The following is an 18166-nucleotide window of genomic DNA, read 5'->3' as shown; positions in this document are numbered from 1 at the left end:
TACTCAATGTAACTTTACTTCTTAAATGTTAATGTTTTACTGTTTAATAATTTATACGCTTCTTATATATTGTTCAAATTCTTTTATGAAAATACCAGTGACAGCGCAATGCACGATAACATGGAGTGAATACACCATACGCATCTGCCCACGGCCGCCCTGGTGTGCGCAGATAGGAGTTGATTCTAAAATAAAATAAACATAAAAAGAGTAATACATTCATCACCCATAAAGCGGATAGCAGACGTGACGTATTATATGTGTACCACATTTCAAGTCAATACGTGAAACGGTTTGCAAGCTACATGTGATTTAAAATCCTGGACAGACCAACGAAAAGCCACGGTAGCAAATTATAGAAGAAGATTTTACTGTTTAATAATTCATATTTATATGAAATGTGCTTCTTATATATTACTTCATATTCTCATATGATAATGATGTTAATGTTGTTTATATTGATTTCTATGTTATTGTAAGTGCATCTATGTGTGTATATGTATGTATGTATGTGTATATATATATATATATATATATATATATATATATATATATATATAAAAAATATATATATAAAAAATATATGTGTATATGTATATATAATATATCTGTATATGTGTGTATATATGTGTGTGTATATGTGTATATGTATATATATATGACAGCAACACTCATAACAATGACAACACAATTACATTGACAATCATGTTACGTTATTTTTAAAATGTTTCCTTTACTTTTTCATTACCTCTTTAACACACTACTTCTCCGCTGCGAAGCGCGGGTATTTTGCTAGTATTAATAATAAGAGCAGTTCACTACTCAAAACTGTAAATCTGCGAGACACCCAGGATCGATCCCGCAGCCTCTTAATTACAATTCAGCAGTTCTTACCGCTGCACCACAGAAGCTGTCGTATTATACTTGTACCTTAGAATAGCTTTTGCAAAGACAATTAATGAATCTCGGAGCCAAACATAAAACATAATAGTGGGAAAGAAACAAAATTCAATCACGGGCAGTTATACGTTGCGTTGTCACAATGAAAGTCCAAAAACAGAATCAAAATTCAATGAGATATTGATGAAAATTTAATTCAAAAAACTTTTTACTGTAGTTTTACAGTAAAAGTGCAAGTTTAAAAGCCAAACAGAACGAAATTGTATTACTCAACGCAACATGAAACATAATATACTTACAAATGATTACATTTTACTATTTTTTAATATGGTGAATTACTTGCTGTAATGTAAAATAGTTCTATTATGCATATGTAACAATTCTCATAAAAATAAAAATCTGTTTAAATTGTACATCCGCATCCCCATACACGAGCGTCAGAACCGCAAAGAGGCTAGCGTGTAGCGCAGGCCCAGGGGTTGGCGGGCAAAGCAAGCAGGGGGCAAAGCCCCCTAGTTTTTTTAAATTAAAAAGAAGAAGGAAAGTGAACATTTTGTAATTATGTACTCTTATCTAAAACAGAAATCCAATGTTCTCTAATGTAATTTGAACGCAATTATTGTTATCTTTTGCAAATATTTTTAACAAAATGATTGTTCCTGGCAAACTGTAACTATAATAGAAAATCTTTTAATATAATGTACTACAGAGATATCGGCATTTGTTTCATTTTGTACTTGTTTTCAAAAATATAGTAAGCTATCTAAACATAGGATAATGCCATGATGGGAGGCCAGCCCCTTACAGGATATACACATATCCACACTTACAAATATCAGGCCAACTTAGAATTAGGAATCATCATTGCATCCATCCATTTTTCCAAATCTGATTATCCTGAGCAGAGTCATGGGGAAGCTGAAGATGATCATATCAAGCATTATGAGCAAGGCAGGAAGATTTCTGGTCAGGGTGCCAGTCTATTGTAGAGTAAGCACACTCACACAGAAATACATACTTGGGCCAATTTAGCAATACCAGTTCACCTATGAGGAATGCCTTTGGATTGTGGAAGGAAACCTTAAGCACCCAGAGAAAACCCATGTGGACATGTGGAGAATATTCAAATTCCATGCAAGTACACCTGGGACATAAACTCCAGTCTCTTTGCTCTGAAGCAACACCATTACTACTGTGATCACTGCATGTGACAGAAACCCCACACAAGCACAGGGAGATTGTACATTCTTTGCACAGACATTGAGCAGCTCTGAATAAAAACTGAGGCCCCTGAAACGACCTAAATAGCAATATCTATTTATGAACCATGATGGTCTGCAACATTTGATGTTTCACATAATACCGTGTTAAAACCTTACTATGTATTTTAACTTAGCAGTTGTGAGAAAGGCTTGTAGTGTTTCAGTATTACTACCGTCTCCCATCTCAATGCCATTAATCATTACATTAACATTTGAAAAGAAAAAATGTATTTCTTATAGCATTTTACTTCCTTGTGGCTGAAAAAAACAATGATGCCCAAGTGGAAAATAAGTGCAAGTAGTACCAATATAGATCATGCTTGATTATAACAGAAACTCACTTTATTATAATCTATTGATACAATTTGTACAGTGAAATGCTCCTTAACCAAGATTAAAAAGGAATAATATTTTCTGTTCTTGTACTGCAGAATTACATACGGGAATACAGAAAATTGACTATGAAGGGACCTCATAAGAGAAGAATTAGAACCCCAAACTACTTGGGTGGTATTGTATATTTTATGCATATTTATTTTAATCATGCGTTTGTTAAACCAATCATTCTGCTTACCAGATATATTTCACTGCTGCTGAAAATCCTTTATCCAAGCAACAACGGTCTAAAATAGAAGAAAACACAACGAAAGTTATACATTGCAAAAAAGACAAGATTGGTAAGTCATTACTTCTGAACTCAATGTATCTCAATATTCTTTAAAGACAAAATAAAAATAGCACATTCACTTGCAGGATAAGGAGACATTGTATAAGATTTTTCAGTGAAACAAAGTTCTTTTAGATTTAAAAACAAAGATGCATAAATTATTATTAGTGGATAGTACACACCACACAAGAGTCTTTTTCCCCTTAGTTTTTTGTTTTCTCTTATTGTAATTATAAGTCAACGCTGAATGATTGCCTTTAATTTGGCCAATTAAGTATAGCCAGCAATAGGATATTATAATTAAAAATAAACGTATGGTCAGTCTACCATTTTGCTGCTTGTTCCCTTCAGAGTTTTCCTGATTACCCTACATCAGTGAGCCTACTTAGCCCACAAGCAAACAGTTCAATGACACAAAAATGGGTAGTGCTATACAGATCCTTGTATATATCTCACAAGGAAAATGACTGAACAGTGAACAATGATCTGTGGTTGATTTTATTTGCTCAGAAAACAGAGCACGCCATCTGGAGGTTACATGCATTTGCCTCTTACTACAGCAGATGGCAGGAAGTTGGACGGTTAGTTACGTGTAAGTACTGTATGCCTACATTAAAAATGCATAACCTAACTTTGTTTTTTTTATGATAATTTTGTTTGTTTCTTAAAAGAACAACTCAAGAATGTAAAATGGCTAAAACTGAAAAAGTTTGTTTCCCTTGATTTTGATTAACAATTAAAACAGTGCTTCTATTTTATGTGAGATTAAGCTCAGAGCCGGTCAATCTATTAGGTGACAATAGGTGGCTACCAAGGGCACTGTAATCCGACAGGCACCGATTATGAAAGTTGAGGGGCATGCGCTCTGGACAATGAGAGGGACCAACCTCGAGTCAATTTCTGACAATACTGAATAATACAATATCATCAAGGTCTAATACAAACTACTTGTTATGGACAATGAGGGACAAGGCTTAACTTGTTATATTGTTTTTATGAACTAGGCTATATACCAATTCCTAAAAGTATTCAGAATAAGTTACATATTTTGAGTATTCAATCAGAATACAAACCTGAATATGTTAAAGACTGCATATTCAGTATCTAAATACTTTTTTTTTTTTTTTTTTTTAGAGCTTTCTGCCCAAAACTTTTCTTGGTTAGTGCTGATGCCTCTGTCATACAGTTGTTTTTATTAAATAATTATATATGATAGACTCTCTGAAATGTAAGTAATTGGATGGGAAGAAAAAAGGACACTGTCTCGTTATTTTTTTGATGCTACATCATGTAGTAATCTATGAATATTTACTTCTTATATCTGAAGTTAATTCAGCTCAATTTATTGTTATGCCTGAATGGCATAGTAGTCAGTACCAGATATAAATCACACACTTAGCTGCTCTCTGCATGCAGTTAGCATTCTTCCCTTGTTTGCACAGATTTTTCCTAGGTGCTGTTGTTTTTGCTGCATACCATAAGACAAGTGTGTTATGTTTTCTGACAATTCTACATGGGTCCTGAAAATGTGAGTGAGCCATACAATGGGCTGGTGCCCTGTCATTTGGCAGAGGCTGCACTGCCTGAACTTGTAAAAGTTAGCGCTTGTTTTTTTTTTTATTATTCAGGTTTATTCTCCCAGTGACATTCACATGTTACAACAAACTTGGCTCTCCCTCTCTGAGTTGATGGCATTTATCTCTATTCTTTTCACAACAGCAGAGCAGTGAAGAAGCTGCCTGTTGCTATGGTCCTGCCTTTGTCCAGTCTGAGAGCAGTCACGGGACATTGTATCTTTGTTTTACGGTACAACAAATAGTTCTGAAAAGGCATCAGCCACAGGAGTTCCCGCAGCAGCTCTAAATGACACACCTCCCCTAGTCCCTGTTTGCTGAATGGCCACTGGGCTTTGGATTCTACCTGCCTTAGGGGTGTCAGCCACATGGGGCTAGCCATCTAATTGGGTTTCATCTGGCTACACAAAACAAATTATGAAGTAATTTTAACAAGAGAACTGCTAACCAATGACCTTGTGCTTTTCATAGAATTTATGGCTGTTCCAACTGTGCAAATGGTACACACACATTAAATATTAAATATGTGCTTTAGGAAGTTGAGGGTGCTGGAGTAACAGTCCCTTTAACCCTTTAAAGTGAAACTTTTCAGCCTTGCTATTTTAAAGGGGAGGCCTACTGCTTGCCCCTATTCTTGGTGCTGAATTTAATTTTTGGCAGAGGGGACAATTTACCCTAGTGTAAAAACAAATAGGAGGTGTATTTCCTTGGAGAGGGATTTTCACCATATAATTTATAAAGAATAAAACAATAATCTAATACATGCAAAGGCAACATATATTATGTAGTCTATTTACTAGCATTTTTTGTTCACAACCGAACAATAAATACTACTTCAATGCTAAAAAATAAAACTGTAAAAATGACATTATCAGTGTCACAAAAAAGTGGGGAATACAAGATAATTCAGTATATTTTCATTTACACATTTTTTTAAAAGCTGCTTTCATACCAGAGTTGGGAATAAGTTACTGGTTTTCAAGTAACAAGTAAGGCTCAATTCCTAATTAAAGTCCCTAGCCAAGACGGGTAAGTCTCATGTCTTAAACTTTGAGTCCCAACAAGTCATATTGAATTTTTCACCAAATTTAATGTTATTTCTTAAATTTACAGAAATCATTAATGGTTATTAAACATTTATTACATGTATTAATACATTTCCCAACTATCAACTCCATGATAATATATGGATGAACAAAAAAAAAAGGTACTGCAAATAGAAAATTGTTTCCAATTATAGGTGTAAGTGCCACTAAATATAACAATGTGTGCAAACAAATTAGCAGGCTTGTCTATTTCCCATGATGTTAAAGATATGATGTAAATAACACAATGTTTTGTGTGGTGAGAATATAGATCCAATCCATCTTTTCATCTATTTCCTTAACCTGCATGTCTAGAGCAAGGTTGCAAGGCAGCTGGAGTCTAAATTCTCCAACTATTGGGTGCAAACGACAATACATATAAATATAACAAACAATTATGTACACATATATGTACAAAGTATATACTTGCAAATACCCATTTGAATCTGATAGAATATAATCCCAGAATGAAAAATAATTAAACATGTACATTATACATACATATACATTATATCTACCTATCTATCTATCTATATATATATATATATATATTATAAAAAGAAATCCTGTCCTGGAAAGCAAAAGTGGCAATACGTGATCTTCTCGGAAGACATGTAAAAGACCCGCGAGACGAAAGACCTGCCACAGTGCGTCTCACGGGGACCGTAAACATGAGACATTGTGCCAAGAGATTGACCCAGGACCATCTCGCAATGATGTAGAACATGAGATTCTTGCAAGACACGCCCTACTTACAATCTATGAAATAGGACAATGGGGCAGCAAAACATTCAGTCTTGTGAAGGATTTGAGGACATACAGATCCAGGGTCTCAGCGCATATAAAGCATTATAAATGAAACATCGACGAATAAGCGAAGAAGAAATCAGTGTGGTGAAAAGAGACTCAAAAGCGTTGGAAAGAAAAAAAAATAATCTAGGTGGAAATTCAGAAAATAAGGCAAGTAATTATCAGCCCGTAAGAAGTGGAATTGAAACAAAGCATGTCCAGTCGGGCTCAGAATTAAAAGACGAAGTAGAACTTCATAAAGACATTCACAAACGTTGGCACTATACACATGCAGAGCAGATTATGAAACAAGAGCAATTCGAAATGCTCCAAAAAAAAAAAAAAACGTATGCGCGATTCAAATGTGGAGAAAGTTAAAGAATATGAAAGTAGCAAAATTAGAAAGTATAAAAAAAGAAGTAAAGATCGCAGTAGCGCAAACAAACGGAAATTAATACTCGAAAAAGGGAAAATAATTACCACGGACCAGGTGTCATTGGAAAAAAAAGCAGGACAAAGCGAGGTCAGTGTAGAAAACAAAGTAAAACATCATAAAGAGATTACAGAACAAAAAGGGACAAACACCAGCAGAGCAGGCTACAGATAATTCAGGATAGGTTTCTCTGTTTGGAATTTCAGCACAGACAAAGCGATCTTAGATCATCATCAGTTAATAATTTTATTGGCAAAGTAACCAACAAATGCTTACAATATTTACATACTTCTGACATATCACCTATTTCCATATATTCGATCTCTATTCGCCTTTTAGTTATTTCTCCGAGTAATAATTTCTCTTTTTTGGAGCTAATGCGACACTTTCGTTTTTTGGCTGCTTTCATATTCTGTATCTTGCTCTGCAAGATTTTATTTATTACTGGATAAAATGCTTACTGTTTGTTAAAAGTTTCTCTTTTAACTTCTGAATGCTTTTTATTTTTTTTTATCCCTTGCTCTAATGTCCATTGTCAATTTTTATGGCTGTTTTTAACATTCTTGTACAGTGTTCTTTCCAGTCTTACTTTTAAAAATATCCTGTATTCATACACTGTTTCCATTTTGGCCAACATTAGATGGGCCACTTATTCCTGAAAAGCAGGAAAAACTAAACGGGTACACAAAAACATTGTACATTCACCAGTATTTGCTGAAATACCTTAAGCAGAAGAAGACAAGAAGTTAACCAGGGCGATATCTATCTATCTATCTATCTATCTATCACACACACACACACACACACACACACACACACACACACAGACAAAATGTCTGCAAAGCATAATAAAGCACTTCTGGCTAGACACACTCTTAGACAACCGCCTTGGAAGTTCTCTAGACTCAGAGATGGCTTGGAAATGTATTCAGAATGTCCCCTAGATCACCATCCAGGATAATTCTAAGACAAACACTATAAGGGAACAGAAACTGCAGCAGCGCTAAAGAGAGTGGTGAAGGACTGCAGAGAAATGGAGTTAAACAACTAATGCCTGACGTAGACCACACCTGCAGTATCAGCTAAAAGACAAAAGTGGCATTCCCTTGTCACTGTTCCAAGGGGCAAGCAGCACAATGAGACCAGAGAGAGAGATGAATAAAGATGTAAACTGCACCTACAAATATGAAGCAGCTTAAAGTTTACTTCACACACTGTGGTTTAAAAGCTGAGCTTCAATATTACAGTTAAACAGCCCTACGCAACTGAAGGTAGTTGGACAAAAAGGACAAGTTGCTCTTGAAGGCACAGACTATCACAAAGCACTTTGGCAGCTTAGACTTTGTAGCCCTCTTTTGCTTTGGATCTAGGGAGATAGATTTCATTTTGCTTTGCATCAACTGTAAATATCTTTTGCTGTCAAAAAATGATAAAACACTAACTGTTCATTATTATACAACATTAAAAAAATCTGATTGGGTATTTTCTGCACAAAATGTCCATACTTTCATTATGTGTGAACAGTAGAAATGGAAAGACAGTATGTAGCAAACTGTTTTGATTATGTCAGTTTGTGTGTGCAGAGCATCTGAAATTTGCATTAATATAGGCTAGCCACTATATCCACAAGCGAAACTGACACCAAGTCGCATCTTAGCCTCGACAGGGCATCTAGCATTAAAAAAGAGAAAGGATGCCCATTTCACTGATGACAACAGAAGATGTCCAATCACATATACAATAATTTCCCCAACTTCCCAAACTCTTTTTATAAAAGCCAATGCTCAATTGAAAATGCTTTACTATAGAACCTGGAGAAATGTTAGACAAATCTTAGTTAAAAAATATTACTACTATTATATCCATGTTACATAAATGTTTGAGATGTGCACTATTTAAAAAAAAAAAGTCAGAAATTTTTTTTTTCTTAAAAAAAACCAAACAAACTGAGAAACATATAAAGCTACAAGACTTGTTGATGAATTCCTCTTTAAAACAGCCAGCTAAAAAAGTACAAGGTTGAAACATTTTACAAAAGCTCACCCAATGGCCTGGTAATTAATTAATTGGGCTCTAAACTGCAAGTATAAATGTTTAATTTCTACCTCTAATCTATTGTATTACACTGAACACATCAGTTAATGTTTCTGTGTTTTACATGTGAAAAACATGTCTAAATAAGAGTAATGCATCCAGCCAACATAGTGGCATTTAACACTGCTTCTTTAAAGATCCAGCATCCTAGGTTTAAATCTCCTGCTTGGTTATTTTGTGTGTACAGTCTGCACATTGTCCCTGCATTTCTGCATGTGTTTTTCTCCAAGTACTTTGTTTTTTCTTTCACATCCCAGAAAGGGTAACTAGTAATTCTAAGCTGGAACTAATTAATTGTGGGTGTGTGGTGTGCCCTACAGGGGACAGTTCAGGGCAGTTCCTAGCCGCCCACAACCCCCCTCAAAAACCAGAATCAGACTAAGATTAGACAAGATTACGCCTATTGATTTTTTAAAGAAATATATACTTTAACTAGAGCTTTTAGAATGAGATGCAGCATCAACTGATCTGTGAATATTTGGACTCAAGCATTCTGAATTGAAAATATACATTGTTTCCATGCCAGTACCTACTATATACAGTAAGTATACTGCTCCTTTCAAGCCACAGTTATGTGCAAAACTGTAACAGCGGCAGTAATATGTTGATAAAAACTTAAGAGAAAACTTTGTAATGATGCAGGCAGCATTTTCAGGTTGTTTTACTATTGACTTTCAATTGAACCAATAATTGTGGTTGACATGTAATATATATAAAAATGTAATTTTCTGAGTATATTAAAATGTAGATTAAAATTCAGAAAGCTCCAAGTATGTTTCTGTAGGAGGTTCAAAATGCTAGCCATGAGGTTGTTTATATGGTGTTTTTAGAAAACAATTTTTTCATGTTTCACACAGACTAAAAAATACTAATGAGTTTTCATGTTAATTTATTTTCAAAAACAAATCCTGCAACTCGCTACATTTCACAGACTTTTGCCTTTAAATGAAGAAAAGGTAAAACTAAATTTAAATGCAGAACTTTGTTGCTACTCCGGATGGCTTTAATCTTCCTGCAGGGCCAAACACAGCGATAAAAGTATTAAAAGCTTAAAGCCTGTACACTCTTGCTTGAAAGACATGTTTGAAGATTGTGGCTCTCAAGTTGATGTATTAAGGAAAAACACTGGTCTCTGCAACTTCCTTTATAAACTGCAAACAACTCACTGACCCTATTAACTGTCAACAAGCAGTCATTTGATTAAATGAGCTTTCATCTAGACTCATGAATAACTACAGTTGTAAACTTTTTGTGTTCTAAAATAAAATGTTGCTCTACATCATTTTAGAATTTTGTACCTCCCAGATAATAATCCAAATGTATTATTTTTTCCAATTCCTCTTGCATAATAGATTTTTTTTATAAATCAAAAAAAAAAAAGATTGCGCACAACAGGAGATCAGAGAAGAGTGGAATCAGAAGATGGGCTTGTAACCACAGTAAAGCAAGCGTTGTAACCAGGAAGTCAGAGATTCACGGAATAAGTTCAAAATGTTAAATCATATACTGTATCAAACATAGAGAGAGAGAAAAAACATAATAAGAATCACGAAAAAGGGCCAGAATGCAACAGAAGTTGGTTCACCATTTTTCATTGTTTTCCTGTAGGAAATACAGTGCCTTGCTATTTAATTTCAAACCTTTGACTAATTCTTTTAAATTTTGTTTAACAGCAAATACTACACTATGATGTGTCCTTGAAATAAAGGATATGGTATGTGCCTGGATACATTATCAATTACTATATGGGGAGACTGCAAAAATGGAGTGTCAGTGGGAGTTTAGGGAGATATTTCTACACCTTAAACAACATATTTCTGGTACTCAACAAATCCAACTCTAAAAAACAAATAAGTAAACATCTCATAAATACAGAGCAGTGCCGTATTTTTAATGCTACAGTACGTACTGTAAATAGGATCATTAGTAAGAACACAGCTATCCATGCTTTACCATACTGCCACTTCTACTAACTGTTTACACAGCACATCCTAATTTACTCATATACTCAAGTTAATATTAAAATTATAAGTGAAACAAATCTCAGCCAATTAATGCACTATTCTCAAACTGTAGAGCCACAATCTCAATCCAGATCAAAGGCAGCTTGGGAATTAAACAGTTTTGGCTAAACAAATGGTCAATTAGTTTTAAGGAACTGAGCTTGAGTAGTTCAATAATGGTTACTATCTTCAAAAAGGTTTTATGATTATTATAATCATATTTTATAAACAGCTCATAACTACTGCAAATATACAAATGGTATTAACTGTACTAAGAATGGCTTAATGTGCTTGCCTTGAAATAAATTTGGTAAGTCCATTTTTTTTTAACAAGATATTAATTATTATTTAATACATTAACCTCTTAATACTTTACACATCTTACTGTCACTTTTACCCAAGGAAGTGTTAATCTGCTTACAGTAATTCCTTTTCTAATAATTGCATGTAACCAGAAATTAAATGAGCCTCTGCATTAACATTTGAATTTTAAGCAGCATATTTTAATAGTAGTAGATGATGATTTTTATTGGTAGGAGGTTGGGAAGAAAAAAAAAATTGGGCCTTTATTAGTTATATTGTGTTTTTCATATAGTAGGCCCCCGTGAAAACACGGTTCAGGGTTTGCGGCCTCAGTCGTTCGCGGATTTTTCCTTAGAACCTAACTAATAATTGTTAGCGGAAACCGCAAATATCCTCCGCAATTTTTTATGCCTTTATTCGTGGCAATACTGCACTGTAGAGAGAACAGGAAGCAACCGTAGAGGAAAACACGGCTTGGGATGATGACAGTAGCCAATCCAAGAGTGTTGTACTCTACTAGAATTTGAAACTAACTTTCAGCAGTCCCTGCAGTGGCTCTGATTGGTCTTCTTCTGAGGGTGCAGGGGCTGTTGGAGTCAAAGGATGTCAGCGCGGCTTTTAAAAAGGGGCCCGTGACCAAAAGAAAAAAAAAAAGTTTTTGTAATTTGTGTTTCAACTTCTTGTCTCTTCGCCTGCCTGCTGTTGGGTTACCTGTACTTATTTGTTTTGTCCTGGATTGTTTTGTAGTTGGGGTCTGGATTGTCTGCCGTCTGCCTGTGCACATGAGGACTGTAAGTGGATTCATTGCCATCCTACGAAGAAAAGAGCACTCCTGAACCTGTCTTCACCTTCAGGATGGACTATCTTTACATTCCCATTTAACGTGCGGATCTCTGGACTATCTATTTTCATCATTACATTTCATCCGTTGCCGTTTTTAATGGACTTTATACTGTGTGCGTTTTGTTGGTGCTTTGTTGTATTTAATGTATAATCGCCATAAGGGGAACAGGGGTGGTATCGTTGTTTTCATTACATTCTTTATTTGCTGTTTGATTACCGGTTTGCTTTGTTTTTGTCTCTGTTTGTGAGTGCGTGTGGGTCAGGTCAAGGGTGGGTGCATCCCTGGAATCTCCACCATAAAAATAAATAAATCGCCGTCTTCTTGACGGTGTGAATCTTAGCAGCACCGGACCGCTACAGTGTTATTCATTTCTCTTTGCTGCTGATTGACTACTGCCCCGTGACGCATCTCCAACTGAGTGTTCTTATTTTTTCCGTTTTGTTCTCCTTAATCCTTAAACCGCCTATAGTCATTTCCCAGTGCCATTTGCCAGCACGTAGGAGGCAAGTATTTTCGGCAACGTACATTCATTGAACGCCGCAACCGGCTATTGTCGGTTCTCAGTGCAATTTACCAGCACACCGGAGCTGATCAGTCAGTGCCGTATATTCGTTGAGCAGCCAGCTCATGACCACTGCCGGCCCCTGCAGCCTCACTGTCTCTGGGATTCAGCCGCAGCACTAGACTAGCCTGCAAGTATCAGCGTTTACCTCTGTGTGCTTGCATGCAGCCAGTTCAAGCACAGTTGGCTCGGTGATTTACTGAATTTCATCAATGGTGTCAGTTGCACCTTGTACATATTGTTCCAGTAGTTTTTTTAAATAGTTTTTACAGTTCATTAGCAGTGTGTAAAATGATCATTGTTGCAGTAATTGTGATGCTCTTTGCATGAAAAAAATTTGCTCCATTAAAATTTCACTTTTTCTTTGTGAATTGTGACGTTTACTTAAAGTGCAGCAAAAAAGTATTTGCCGTCCAGGGATGCATTAACTCCCAAGTATGTGGCAGTTTAAGGGTTAAAGCCCCAAGATGTCGCTGAAACGCCCAGCACCCTCTAAGGCTTCTGGCAATGAAAACGCTCTTGTATGAATTACAGTACATATAGCGGTGACATCAGTATTTTACATTCTAGCACTGTGGGTGACATATCAGTACAGTACTGTACAGTATACGGGTTTACCTTTACATTCTTTTTTTTAGGTAATGTATTAAGCTGAGGCTGAAATGAAATTAAAGTGTTTTGGGGGCATATTTAGGGGTAAAACTATAAAAATAGGCATTTTTTTTAACCACATCCATAATTCGCAGTTTTTCACAATTCAATTCAATTCAGTGCTCTAAGAATGTAACCCCCGTGAATTTTGGGGGTGTACTGTATCTTAAACTAAACTACTTGTCATTAATGGATTCTAGTATAAATTTTTCATGTCATTTACTAGGAATACACTTGGATAGTTTAACACAATTTCTAGACCCTCTAAAAAAAAAAAAAAAAAAAAAAAAACCAAAAGTTAGACAAAGCGCTTAGTAAGACTGTATATTCTTCCTGACTGTCGACAAGATCTTTAGTTTGTGCTACAGCCTAATATCATATTTAGGGTGCCAATATTAGCATTACATTACATTATTGATGTAATCAATAATGTACCTAGATTATTTTTTCTTTTTTGCTCTTTTTTCTCTCCAACGCTTTTCAGTCTCTTTTCTCCACGCTGCTTTCTTCTTCGCTTAGTCGTCGACATTTCATTTATAATGTATTGTCCTTATACGCTTTATATGCACCGAGACCCTGGATCTGTGTGTGCTCAAATCCTTCACAAGACTGAATGTTTTGCTGCCCCGTTGTCTTATTTGATATTGTAAGTAGGGCACGTCTTGCAAGAATCTCATGTTCTACATCAGGGGTCGGCAACCTATGGCACGCGTGCCACACTTGGCACGGCAAGCAATTTCAAATGGCACGCAGACTCTTCACGTTTCCTGTATAAAGTTGATTATAAATCGATTAGCGGGGTTTCCTCGTTCATTTCGGCACTTGGGCATAGCAGGGTGCCAGCCACAGACTTATCCAGACTTGTTGTAACAGCAGTCTAAGTAGGTCAGGGGAACAGTCTATATGCGAAATCTCAGAAACTAACGACAGTAACGCCAACTAGCGAGATCAAAATTCTATAACATAAAAAATTGTGGCGCATTTGCTTTAAAACCTGTTGTGTGTATATCTGGATTTCGTTGTATACAAGCACAGATATAATTTTTCAGGTGATATTTTAACGATACCCACTATAGAACAACGTTGGTTTTTTGCATTTTATAAATGTTTTCTAATATGAACATTGGTTATGACTTTCCGGTCACGTGCTGCAAATATGCAGATCTAGATCTACAAAGGCCGGATGCCGGTAGTTGAATAATATATATGGTTCATATTGATTAATCTAAATATATCCATTGTATAAAAAAACTGAGATGGTTATATTTTTATTAGTTCCTAGATCTACTTAGAAAAAACGTCATTATAATTAAGGCCCACGCTTCTAAACAAGCTGTGTACAGCGATCGGCATTGTAGTGTCATTATGACTAGTTATAGCTGACAGTTTACTGACGGTTTTCCTCTCATATGCACGTATGTAGATCTATAATTCTGCGTTTAAAGGAAAGAAAAGGAAACTTGATCATCGACCATTTCAAGAAAATTGGACAAAAGAATATGGATTTGTTGGACAAAAAGATCGTGCTGTGTGTGCTTTCTGTCGTGAAAGTGTTGTGTGTCGCACATCTAGTGTACAAAGACACTTTCAAATAAAACACCAGTCTAAGTTTAAAACCTCAGAAGAGAAAAGTGAAGCTATCAAAAAAGCTATTTCTGGTTTCGAAAAACAAACTAGTATTTTGAGCAAAGCAGTTGGAATGAAGATTAAAGCTACTGAATGTAGTTATAAAATAGCTGAATGTATTGCTTTGAAAGGGAAACCGTTTACAGACGGAGAATACATCAAAGAAACTTTTTTAAGCAGTGCTGAAATTTTATTCGGTGATTTACCAAATAAGGAGATTATATTCACGCGTATTAGAGAAATACCAATTTCTGCAAGATCAGTTGAGAGGCGCATAACTGATTTAGCTGAAAATGTAACAACTAAACAAATATCTGGATTAAAACAATCTCAAGTATTTAGTGTTGCGCTTGACGAAAGCACTGATTTAAACGATTTGTCTCGCTTAGCCTTGGTTGCAAGATATCCTGAAAATAATCACATTTATGAAGAGTTGTGTTGCTTATTACCACTTCATGACACAACCAAAGCAGAAGACATTTTGACTGCATTTATTAGTTATTTTGCTAAACATGACATAGACTTAAACAAGTTATTCTGTGTGACAACCGATGGTGCTGCTGCAATGGTTGGCAAGAAGAAAGGATTTGTAAAACTTCTTGAAAATCATGTTGGCCGCAAACTTTTGAATTTTCATTGTATTATACACCAGGAGAGCCTATGTGTAAAGACCTAATCTCTGAATTTGGTCTCTGTGATGACAACTGTTGTTGAAATAGTCAACTTTATAATTTCTCATTCTTCACTGGTTCACAGGCAGTTCAAGTTTCTTTTACAAGAAATTGAGTGTGAATATGGAGATCTTCTGCTACACAGCAATGTTCGCTGGCTTAGTCGAGGCAAAGTTTTAAATAGATTTGTCAGTTGTCTTGGAGCTATTAAGGTAATAATTCATTAATAATTCATTACATTTATATAGCGCTTTTCTCAGTACTCAAAGCGCTATCCACACAGGGAGGAACCGGGAAGCGAACCCACAATCTTCCACAGTCTCCTTACTGCAAAGCAGCAGCACTATCACTGTGCCACCTGTGAGGTGTTTCTTAATGAAAAAAAGAAACATTTTCCTGAACTGAATGATGACAACTGGGTGTTAAAGTTGATGTTTCTGACTGACATAAGCACACATTTAAATGAACTTAATCTGAAATTACAAGGACAGGGACAAACAGTACTTGATCTTTTCAGCTATTGGAAAGCATTTACAATGAAACTAGACATTTTTACCCGTGATATCAACATCAAAGCATTCAAGTACTTCCCGAATGTGAAGAATCTCTCAAATCAATTTGAAGTAAATGTAGATGAGCTTCAAGAGTACATTGAAGCACTCAAAGCAGAATTTGATAAACGAAGTAAAGACTTTCACATTCATGGATCCTTATTTTCGTATCTCATTAAGCCTGATATAATTGATTTGGAAACTACCCAGTTGGAACTATTTAGTTGGATGGATATTGATGACTTTGAAATGCAACAGATTGACTTCAGATCTTCAGAATTATGGACATCAAAATTTGTTGAACTACGGAAGTCTCTGGAAAATGAAAATCTAGAAAAGTCTGCAGCTATTCTCAGCTGTTGGACATCCCTTCCGAATTATTACATCTGTTTGAAGAAAATTGCTTTTGCTCTTCTTTCAGCTTTTGGATCAACCTATTCCTGTGAGCAAATTTTCTCTCACATGAAAGCAGTGCTAAATCCACAGCGTAGTCGCTTAACGCCTGAACATTCAGAAAATTGTGTCAAACTCAAAGTGACAAAGTATGTTGTCGATATTGAGCAACTGGCCAAGACCATGCAAGGGCAAGGCTCCCATTAATAATAAAAAAGTTTTTTTAAAAATCTTTCAAGAAACTCTATTTCTTTTAATGTTGTTTACAACTTTACATATTATTGAATATCACTATATATTAATTAATTAAAATATAAAAATAAAATATATGGTAAAATAAGCATATTGACCTCGACTTGTATAAAATGATATGTGATATTGGCACTCTGAATAATTTGAAACCTTAAGTTGGCACACAGTTAGCAAAAGGTTGCCGACCCCTGTTCTACATCATCGCGGTCCTGGGTCAACCTCTTGGCACAATGTCTCATGTTTAAGCTCCTCGCGGGTCTTTTAACTGTCTTCCGTGATCTTAACGTGAAGATCACGTCTCGACGCCCTACTGTTTCTCTCTAGGATTTTTTGTTTTATAATAGAGAGATTTATTTACGTATACATATTTAAATTGTTAATGACTGAAGTAGTTTTCTAAAGTTTCACAAGTTATTCTTTCTGATAAATCTAGCAGTCAGCACATAAACTTAACAGCCAATCATTCAAATGCTCTGCTTCCTCTACCAGAAGCTGCCAATGGCAGATTAGAGTTATTGAGAATTTGTCTTGTGTTAAGTGTAAACAATTTGTATCTTCTTCTTTCAAAAAGATGAAGACCGAGAAAGAGTAAGAGTGAAAGTGGCTTAAGCAAAGTATGGTTGAAGTGAAAATGTATGCCTATTTTTAGTGTTGTGAATTAGTTTTCTAAAGACCATTAAAATTTTTGCAATGGGTGTTAAAATTAGTACTGGTTATTTAATCAAATGTCAAATTTGAGCATGCTAATGTGAAAACATCATACATTTCATGCCTTTCTTTTCACTTCTATTTTCTTAGGAAAACTAAACACAAGAATATTGGTACAATTTGTACTGGTAATAGGACAACTTTGTCAGCCACATATCAACATAGTTATTGGTCTAAAAATGTTATACTGGTTGGACACTAGTTTGCAGAATCTATAGTTAATAAATTATGATGTAACAAAGATTAGATTTGTCATGGCCTCTTCAATATACATTACTTACTTTTCCCTCATTGTTCTAAAATACAGACTTTAGAGTCAAAGCTCATAAAAGGACAAACAAGTGAAATTACACTGCAAAAAAATATAATAAAAATATTCTGAATAACAGACCCTTTTCTGTTTATGCAACTAAAAAGACCATGTGAGAGAATATTCACAGCATCTTTTCCAGCCACTAATCAAACATAAGTGATCATACAATTCAATTGTATTACACCAATACCATATACTCTGCGTTTTCTGGAAAATGTTTTATATGCTTATCATACTAATTCTAATGCCATTAAGTTTTTTTTTTTCAAACTTTCAACCCCCAAAAAATTTAAGATTAACAACGGTTTTAAACATGTTGATAAATTAATTGCTAGCGTCCATCAACATGTCAAATATCACTGTGCAAAAATCTTATAAAATTTATATAGGTACCTATCTGCATATTTATTGATATAATATTGAATACATTTTCCAATACAATACTTAAAACAGCAATATTTCACTTAGCTAGAGGAGTGGGTTAT

At 35.2% G+C, this 18166-nt stretch overlaps 1 protein-coding gene across 2 annotated transcripts in view; it reads right to left on the bottom strand.

The window, feature by feature from the left end:
* The window catches only part of lpp (LIM domain containing preferred translocation partner in lipoma), a 538541-nt gene that overhangs the window by 445036 nt on the left and 75339 nt on the right, over window positions 1–18166 (bottom strand). For both annotated transcript variants that reach the window (XM_051922238.1, XM_051922237.1), the window contains one exon: window positions 2737–2785. The gene's annotated coding sequence lies outside the window, so the exon portion shown is untranslated. The remainder of the gene's footprint in view (window positions 1–2736; window positions 2786–18166) is intronic.

Source organism: Erpetoichthys calabaricus, chromosome 2 (assembly GCF_900747795.2).
Source record: "Erpetoichthys calabaricus chromosome 2, fErpCal1.3, whole genome shotgun sequence".
Taxonomy (NCBI): domain Eukaryota; kingdom Metazoa; phylum Chordata; class Cladistia; order Polypteriformes; family Polypteridae; genus Erpetoichthys; species Erpetoichthys calabaricus.
The sequence above is the reverse complement of the archived record's forward strand: the minus strand, read 5'-3'. Positions and strand labels throughout refer to the sequence as shown.